At 42.4% G+C, this 8,344-nt stretch overlaps 1 long non-coding RNA gene across 1 annotated transcript; it reads right to left on the reverse strand.

The window, feature by feature from the left end:
- Positions 1-5,601: 5,601 nt before the first annotated feature.
- Positions 5,602-7,738, reverse strand: LOC139703010 (uncharacterized). Its single transcript, XR_011705546.1, has 2 exons — positions 6,903-7,738; positions 5,602-6,287 (listed from the first exon to the last, which is right to left on the reverse strand). It is a non-coding gene; the product is annotated as an uncharacterized lncRNA (long non-coding RNA).
- Between the last annotated feature and the right edge of the window lie 606 nt (positions 7,739-8,344).

Genomic DNA, 8,344 nt, shown 5'->3' on the forward strand with positions numbered 1-8,344 from the left:
TTTCATATTTATTAGAATATCCCCCATCCGCACTAGATCTAAACATTGGGCTATATACCCCAACTGTATTGATGTCCCAAAAATGGTCACACGCCTTAGGTGCGGAGTATTTGTTATAATGGTGGCAAAATGCATAATTATGATAAAACAGGTATCTTATAGCAGTAAAATTTTGTAGGAATTTGTTACTTCTCCAATATTGTGGTATTACTGCACAAGAATTACTACACTCTTGAAGTGAATGAGTGAAATTAATATAATTAAAGATCCAATCTTTGTAAGAATACTTGGTCAGGTTAATGTTCCTGATACCAGAATAATATGGAGTTGTAGTAGTGGGAGTTGTAGTTTGATCTCCCATTACTGAATAGAACTGCAGGGTTAGCAAAAGTAGCAAAAATAGCAAAAGTAACAAAGTCCTAGGTGCCATTACCAAAAACATAGTGTATAATTAAGTACATAACAGGGTAGCAAATCCCGTACCAACAATTTATGATACGTTTGGTCCACGTTAATATGGGTACAGTCAGTACCGTTGTGAATGTGTGAATGATTAAAACAAGTAGAACCATTCAAAAGAGCTGTCTGCCATTCGTTACAATGAAAATATCCACCCAACAACAAGCAAGAATATACAATCAGGATAATAAAGCATATGTTAAACCAAACACACAAACGTTTATCTAGTAACGACATCTTGGCTTTTTACTAATCTGAGGTCCCCTTTTCCAGTTGATACCCATAGGGTATTTCCTTGTCCGTGTGAGACAATCTCACCTTTAATCACAGAGTTATCTTTTCTGTTACGTATCCACACCTTATATGGTCTTATATTATCTGGTTTTGGGTCCCCGTCTGCCTGCACATCGATGTCCTTTTGGAATGTTTCCTCAAAGGGTGATCTCCTGTGCAGTCTTTGCCTAGAATTAAGTTCAAAAACTGCAATCAGTATTGCTTTGTCAAATGGCACATCTTGTCCTATCTGCCACAATTTAGTCTTTAATAATCCATTGAACCTTTCAATATTTCCTGCTGCTTGTGGATTATAGGCCAAATGAAAATCCCAATTAATTCCTAAAACATCAGCTAATTTCTGAACATTTCTACCAGTAAAATGAGAACCCTGATCAGAAGTCACATTCCAAGGACATCCATATGCTGCACACCAGCTCCAAATAGTTTTCATAGTAGAGCTTTGATCTGCATGTCTACTTGCACATGCATGTCCCAATCCGGTACTACAATCTACCATAGTACACATTTTCCATTCTGCAAAGGACCAATATAATCAATTTGTACCTTTTCATTAAATCCTCTTGGTGACGGCCTATTATGGGGTGGATCCCTCCGGAAACGTTGTACCGAGGATGCGCATAATTCACATCCAGATATCGCACGTTTGCATGCTCCCCAGGTGACTTTTATATTTCTTCCTTGAAACCACTGGAACATTCCATGTGTTCCAATATGTCCTAATTCCTTATGCAATTGTCGGATCTCATCATCCGAAATATCAGCATTCAATTCAGGAAGTTTTATATGCCAATTTGGGTCACGTTTCAACCGAATCTTTGTATCTGTTCTATCCGATATTTTCCAAGGGGCCTTATTCACCAATTTTAGCCCTTCGGAGTCAAATTTACTCAATTTGTCTGCCACATTATTAAATTTAGATATTTCATCTGTACGTCCTGTATGAGCATCAACGTGCGCTATCTTTACATGTATAGGTGCCTCCGCAAGAAATTTCCAAATATGTATTCCCCATACATCTTTTCCATTAATTTTATAATCAGATTCCTTCCACTTTGCAGACCATATGGCAATACCATTACAAACTGCCCATGAGTCCGAAAAAACGTGTATATACTTTTCCTTTTCATGGATAGATTGTTCAACGGCCAATTTTACTGCACAAAGTTCTGCTAACTGTGCTGAGGCATCCGAGCCTTCCTTCACTAAGATCTTTTTATCACTTGGTCGATATGCCACAGCTTTCCATTTAGTGATATTTCCTACTACTTTACTTGATCCATCTGTGAACCATGCATTTTTATGAGAAGCAACTGCCCCCCATTTTCCAATAGGTTGTGTCTTTGGTTGTTTAACCTCTACCGGTACTTCTACCATAGGCTGAGCAAAAACTAATTCTGATAACCTTAATGTCTTATTATTCCCTGACACTGTTGCATCATTAATTATAGTTAGCAAATACCATTTCCATTTCAACACTTTTTGTTCCATAGGTAAACCTCTAAAGTCTTCCTCCCTAGTTCGTACCCAATCCAAAATTGGTATCTGAGTTCTTAATGTAACTATTCTATGAGTTAAAACAAAACCTAGGCTCTGTACCGCCGTATAAGCTGTCCACACTGTTTTTTCAAAGAAAGAGTACTTGTTTTCGGAAAAAGGGAATCTTTTGGAGTAAAACCCAACTGGTTTAGTCTGACTATTACTTTTAGTATATATGCCCCAATTTCCAAAGTCATTGGCATATATTATATCAATTATAATTTCTTCACCAGGTTGAGGTACATACAATTGGGTATATGTCTGAACATATTCCTTAGCTAATTCTAATGATTTTTTCTGTTCCGGTCCCCATACAAAGTCCGCAGCTTTCCTGCATACCCTGTGTATTGGAGCCAGAATCATTTGCAAATATGGAATATGTAATCTCCAATATCCCAAAATGCCCATCACCTGCTGAGCCTCTGTCTTGGTTTTTGGTGACTGTAAAGCCAAAATCTTATTTATCACTGCATCCGGAACCTTAGGTCCTTCTGTAGTCCACACCACCCCCAGATACTTAACTGACGTGGCTGGACCCTGAATTTTATCAGGATTGATGGACCATCCTTTTGATTTCAATAATGTAACTACCTCGTCCTTTACCTTATTTAACTCGGTCATATCTTTCCCAGCAATTAATATATCATCTACATATGACCATAACTTAGTAGTTCCTTTATCTTGAAAGTCCTTTAACGTTTCTTGTAAAGTTACATGTGCTATAATTGGGCTATTTTTATATCCTTGTGGTAACCTCTTAAACCTATATTGTACTGATTCCCAAGTGAATGTAGTCAATTCTCTACTCTTAATATCTAATGGGATAGCGAAAAACATATCACTCAAATCTATAGCACAAAAACAAGTAGGTGAAAAATTCCTAATTTGAGCATAAATAGACTCTACATCTGGAAGAGTACCTGGCATAGAGGGGGTTACTTTATTTATATTCCTATAGTCTACCGTCAATCTCCACTTGCCATTAGGTTTCATAACAGGCCATACTGGACTGTTATATTTAAATGATGATGCCTTTTCTATTATATCTTTTTCCAACATTTCCTTTATTGTGGCGCTAATCTCTTCGTGTCCTCCTTTAATACGATACTGTTTAGTAAACACTGGTGGAGTATGGGGCAATTTTACTGGATCAATCTTTACTTGACTTAGAATTTTTGTTTCAAAACACTTCAATCTCTTCAAAGGTAACCATTCACCATATAATAACCTGAGTTCCTGAATTCCTAATACTCCATGTGGAACTTTGCCTACCAACACTTGTATTGTATAATCCAAATCATATATTTTAAATGTTACCCATTCTTTTCTCATTTCTGCCCTATGTCCAGATACTCCTTGTACTATAACTTTTTCCTTAGCTGGTTTATTATTTACAAAATCATCTCTGACTATTGTTACCTCGCTTCCCGTATCTATCAGGAAGGAGTCTGTATATTCTTGATTATCAACTATAAATTTTAATTGTATGAACGGCCGGGTGTCCGGCTGTTTTGCCATCTGGGTGTTCCAAACCTTGGCATTGTTAAACCAAACCTTCCTCTCTGGCCCTGCACCTGATTTCCTCGCGGCACCGGCCTTTGTGGCTTCATTCTGCTTCCTATCTGCCTGTTGTTTACAGCAACATTTCCTTGTGTCCAGGCTTGCCCTGGTCGCACCTTTCTCCAGTCTTTGCCATTTCCCAACATATTTCTGTTTCTTGGGAGGCTCCGCTGGCCAGACGGGCCTCCCAAACGGAAGTTTTTTGTCTGGAAACATTGACTGTTCCCATTTGTCTGGTAGCATTTAATATTTCCGTTGCCATTTGTTGGAAAGCAGACTGGGTTTCGGGCTTTAGCTTGAAATGACATTGCAGCTTGAAATGACATTTTGTGCTCTTGTTGTAATTCTCGATGTTGCTTTAAGAACTCAACTACATCCCATAGGGTGTTGGCTCCAGCTAGCATGGTTGCCAACATCATTCTATGCTGTTCTGGTGCTCCTTTTATAATTATTCTCCTAAGCGCGGCTGTTAAGTGAGCACTTAAAGGGGATCCTTGAAACTGATTATAAATTTTGCTAAAAATAGCTAACTTCTTTACTATCTTAATCCCTTCACTGGGATTCTTCCACTGTACCTGGCCTTCAAAGACACCCCAATCTATATGTGGGATGGCCTCTGCCCAGGCTATTGCAATCCAATCCCAAAGTGTGCGTACCCTGTCAGGTTCTTCTTGTATAATCTTTGCTAGAGTGTCCGCAACACTCGGATTGTCTATCTGGATATTAACCACCTGCATCTCCTTGCCTGCGAGTCTTATAGATTCGCCTCCCTTACTATGAATTGTAAACAAAAAGTCTCCGTCGGTCTGACCTTTCTGTGAAAAATCTTGCCTTAACTGAACCATTTCAGGTCTAGTTAAGTCCCTAGTTTCAATAACTTGTTCCAACCCATCTGGGCGTCCCCGTCCGGGTGTGGATGTTTTAATTACTGAAACTGGCATGCTGGCCTTATCAGGAGCTTCCAGTTGGTCCAATATGTCTTTCAAAAATGGGTTATTACTTCCATTTTTAAGGGCTTCTTTTACTAACCTTTTGCCTCTTAGCCTGTCATCATCGATATCATCTATAATTTTACATAATATTCCCGGGATTTCTTTCTTGTCAGCCCGTTCCATTATGGGCTTGACGGTCTGAGGATTACTTAATGTTACCTCAACTGTGGTTCCTTTCTGGAACTCAGGCATCTTTGCCTGAACAATTCTTTCAATACCTCGCCATGGCGATTGAGATTTTAATTCCTTTTGCTCGAGCTTTAGTTCTCCTATTTTACATTTCTGCCTAAATTTTTTTATTACTTCCTTGAAGCCCATGTTGCTATTTTTAAGAGGATCCTCAGTTTAGCTATATGAATTTTCCAAGCAATAAACCCGTTTGTTTCTATTTTATAAGGTATCTGACTTATTCCCTGATGCCAGCTATATAGTGCCCAATTTTCTATCCTTTCCTTAAGCCACCCCATGCACAGGGACCACCGTCCTCCTAAGGATTTTGGTGGGGGTACTCCCCTTTCATTCCACCTTCAGCCTAGACGCCGGACGATCACGGTCATTCTAGGTTTTCAGTAGAAGAAATTGTGCATTGCCATGTGGGTTATATTTACCTGCTCCGGAGCTCTTCTTCTGAATCCTGCCGACTACGCCAACTGTCACGAGCGGCTTCTCAGCCTTGTCTGGCTACCAGGAGTTCCCTTCCGGATATCTGCACTGGACCCCGGACCGCGACGTACGCGAACACCAAGCACGAACTCGATTGCCTTTTGAAATGCTGGTTTATTCGCACACCCCACAAAGCAATACACGAGGTGGCTGGCACACAACTGCACGACCTTACTCTCAGGCGACGAGAGTTAGTTGTGAGCAAATACATGGAGTTTCCCTCGCGCTTATATACTCTATATGTTTACAACAAACTTGTTTATGTCTAACTTATCTAACATAAGCACACTACCTAGTTACATCATCAACTTATCTAACATGGGCATACTATCTAGTCATCCTATAACCAAAACATGTTTACAACTAAAAAGTCACTTAGTCACTGCAAAGTCCAAAATAAGTCCTTTTGCTAATTCATGTTGTTTATTCATCCTTGATGTTTACTCCTGTCATCTCCCCACTCAGTAGCTACTTTAAAAGCTGGGGCTCTTGCTGGTGACTTGCAGCCTCAACATGCCAGGACACGTGTCTCCTCGTAGCACAAAGTGACCCATGCCCCCCCCCCCCCAAAGCCAAAGAGATCAGGGAGCTTAAGACGGAGGGGGTCCCCCAGGACTCATGGGGCCTTGCAGGCCAACAAGGACCCCAAGGGGAGGGGTAGCGCCTTCCTGCATTCCTCTGGGGCTTCCAAGAGTTGCTAGAAGCTTCCCTCAGTCTCTTCCTGTGGCAGCCAGAACTCTGGTGGTCCTCTTAGTCATGTCCAGGGCTCGAGGGGGAATTCTACATCATCCGCAGCAAGTGATGTCACCAAGAAAGGAAGCAGACAGGGACCAGGGGTCAGTGTGGCGTAACTTAATGAGATTTTTTTCTATTAAATACAAACCACGTCATGGTGGGAGAGGGCAGGGAGCAAAACCCAGAGAGTGACAGAGAGCAAGGGGCAGGGTCCCCGAATCCCACCAGGGTTTGCTCCCAGTGACCTGCTGGGCCCATCATTCCTTCCCTCTGTGACCCTCGGGATGGAGTAGCAGGCCCTTGCATGAGCTCCGCAAGTGCTCGGCCCTGAGCCCCGTCCTCAGCTCCCAGGGCCCCCCCACTGGTCCCCCACCTCCCAGCAGCTCCATCCTCGACCACACAGACATTTTGGGCTGATGGAGTTTAAATTCAGAGCTTTGCTATGGCTTTAGCCAAGGACACCAAAGAGGAACTGAACACCCCAACCCCAGGCCATCCCCACAGGATGCCCGAGGGGCTCTGCCGCCTGTTGGGGGGTTACAGGAAATGAGCAGAGTGGTCCTCGCTGGCCTGGGGGTGCATTGGGTAGCTCCCAGGGGCACCTCTGTGGACGGGACTGTGGGACAAGGGAGGCGCAGGCTGTTTCCAGATGTGCCATACCATGAAATGTCGTCATTGACAGAGCCACAGGGAAAACTGAAAGAAACTCCACAGGAACTTTCTCCAACAGGAAGACGAGTTGTCACCAACGCTCTCTTCAGCTTCCTGTGAGTTCATGGACCTACTTGGCTGTAGCACAGAGTTGGCTTCCCGGCAGCAGAGCCCCCAGCACCTGCGGCCACAGGTGGTGTCACCCCGTGGGACCAGGTGTCTGGGGGTTGGCGTGTGGCTCATCTTTGCTGCTCCTGTTGGTAATAAAGTGCTGGAATCCACCTGGGCTAGTTGTCTCCTCCATGCCAGTGGGGCAGCCGCAGGTGTGATCACTTCTCAGCTTGGGGACCGCTTGACAGTGGCTCATCCACAATGGCAGATAATTGTGAATATAATGAGGAGGTGATGCAATCGGTAGCAATGGTTTCGTGCCCCTGCAGGCGACTTACTGACGTCTCCAGTACTTTTTCATTCCCACTGGGAACCAGACTAGAAAAGAGTTTGCATTATATGATGGGTGGTGACGACGTTGACCGTCTGGCCTTAGTGCTGTACCCATTCTCCTCCTTTTTAAAAAGTTTATTTCATACATGACAATAGTGGAATGCATTACATTGATAATCATCCATTCACAGCACGATCTTTCATAATTCTGCATATAAAGTATGTTCACGCCAAATTATGCTATGATACATGAGCTCTTTTTTTGCATTACAATTATTAATACACCATTATACCCCAATTAATCATATCTTTGTATATAAGGTATGTTGACACCAAATTCACATCTTCATACGTGTATTTTGTATGATGATGAACATCACCTTCCACCATCCTTGCTATTCATCTTCTCTTTCCCTTTCCCTCCTACCCCTCTTCCCTATCTAGAGGTAATCTTCCTCCCATGCTCTCCCTCCCTATCCCACTTTAAGTCCCCCCCCCCCCCTTATATCAGAGAAAATATTCGGCATTTGATTTTTTGGGGATTGCCTAACTTCACTTAGCATAATCTTTAATGCCATCCATTTCCCTGCAAATGCCCTGATCTTATTCTTTTTTAGTGCTGAGAAATATTCCATTTTGTATAAATGCCAATTTTTTAATCCATTCGTTCACTGAAGGACATCTAGGTTGTCTCGACAGTTTAGCTATTGTGAATTGTGCTTCTATAAACATTGATGTGGCTGTGTCCCTGTAGTATGCTGTTTTGGGGTTCTTTGGGTATAGTCTGAGAAGAGGAATAGCTGGGTCCAATGTTGGCTCCATTCCCAGCTTTCCAAGGAATCTCCATACTGCTTTCCAAATTGGCTGCACTAATTTACAGTCCCACCAGCAGTGTATGAGTGTTCCTTTTTCCCCACATCCTCGCCAGCACTTGTTGTTTGTCTTCCTAATGGCTGCCACTGGAGTGAGTAGTTTTGACTTGCATTTCTCTGATTGCTAGAGATGAT

The sequence above is a fragment of the Marmota flaviventris genome, chromosome 20 (genome assembly GCF_047511675.1).
Source record: "Marmota flaviventris isolate mMarFla1 chromosome 20, mMarFla1.hap1, whole genome shotgun sequence".
Taxonomy (NCBI): Eukaryota; Metazoa; Chordata; class Mammalia; order Rodentia; family Sciuridae; genus Marmota; species Marmota flaviventris.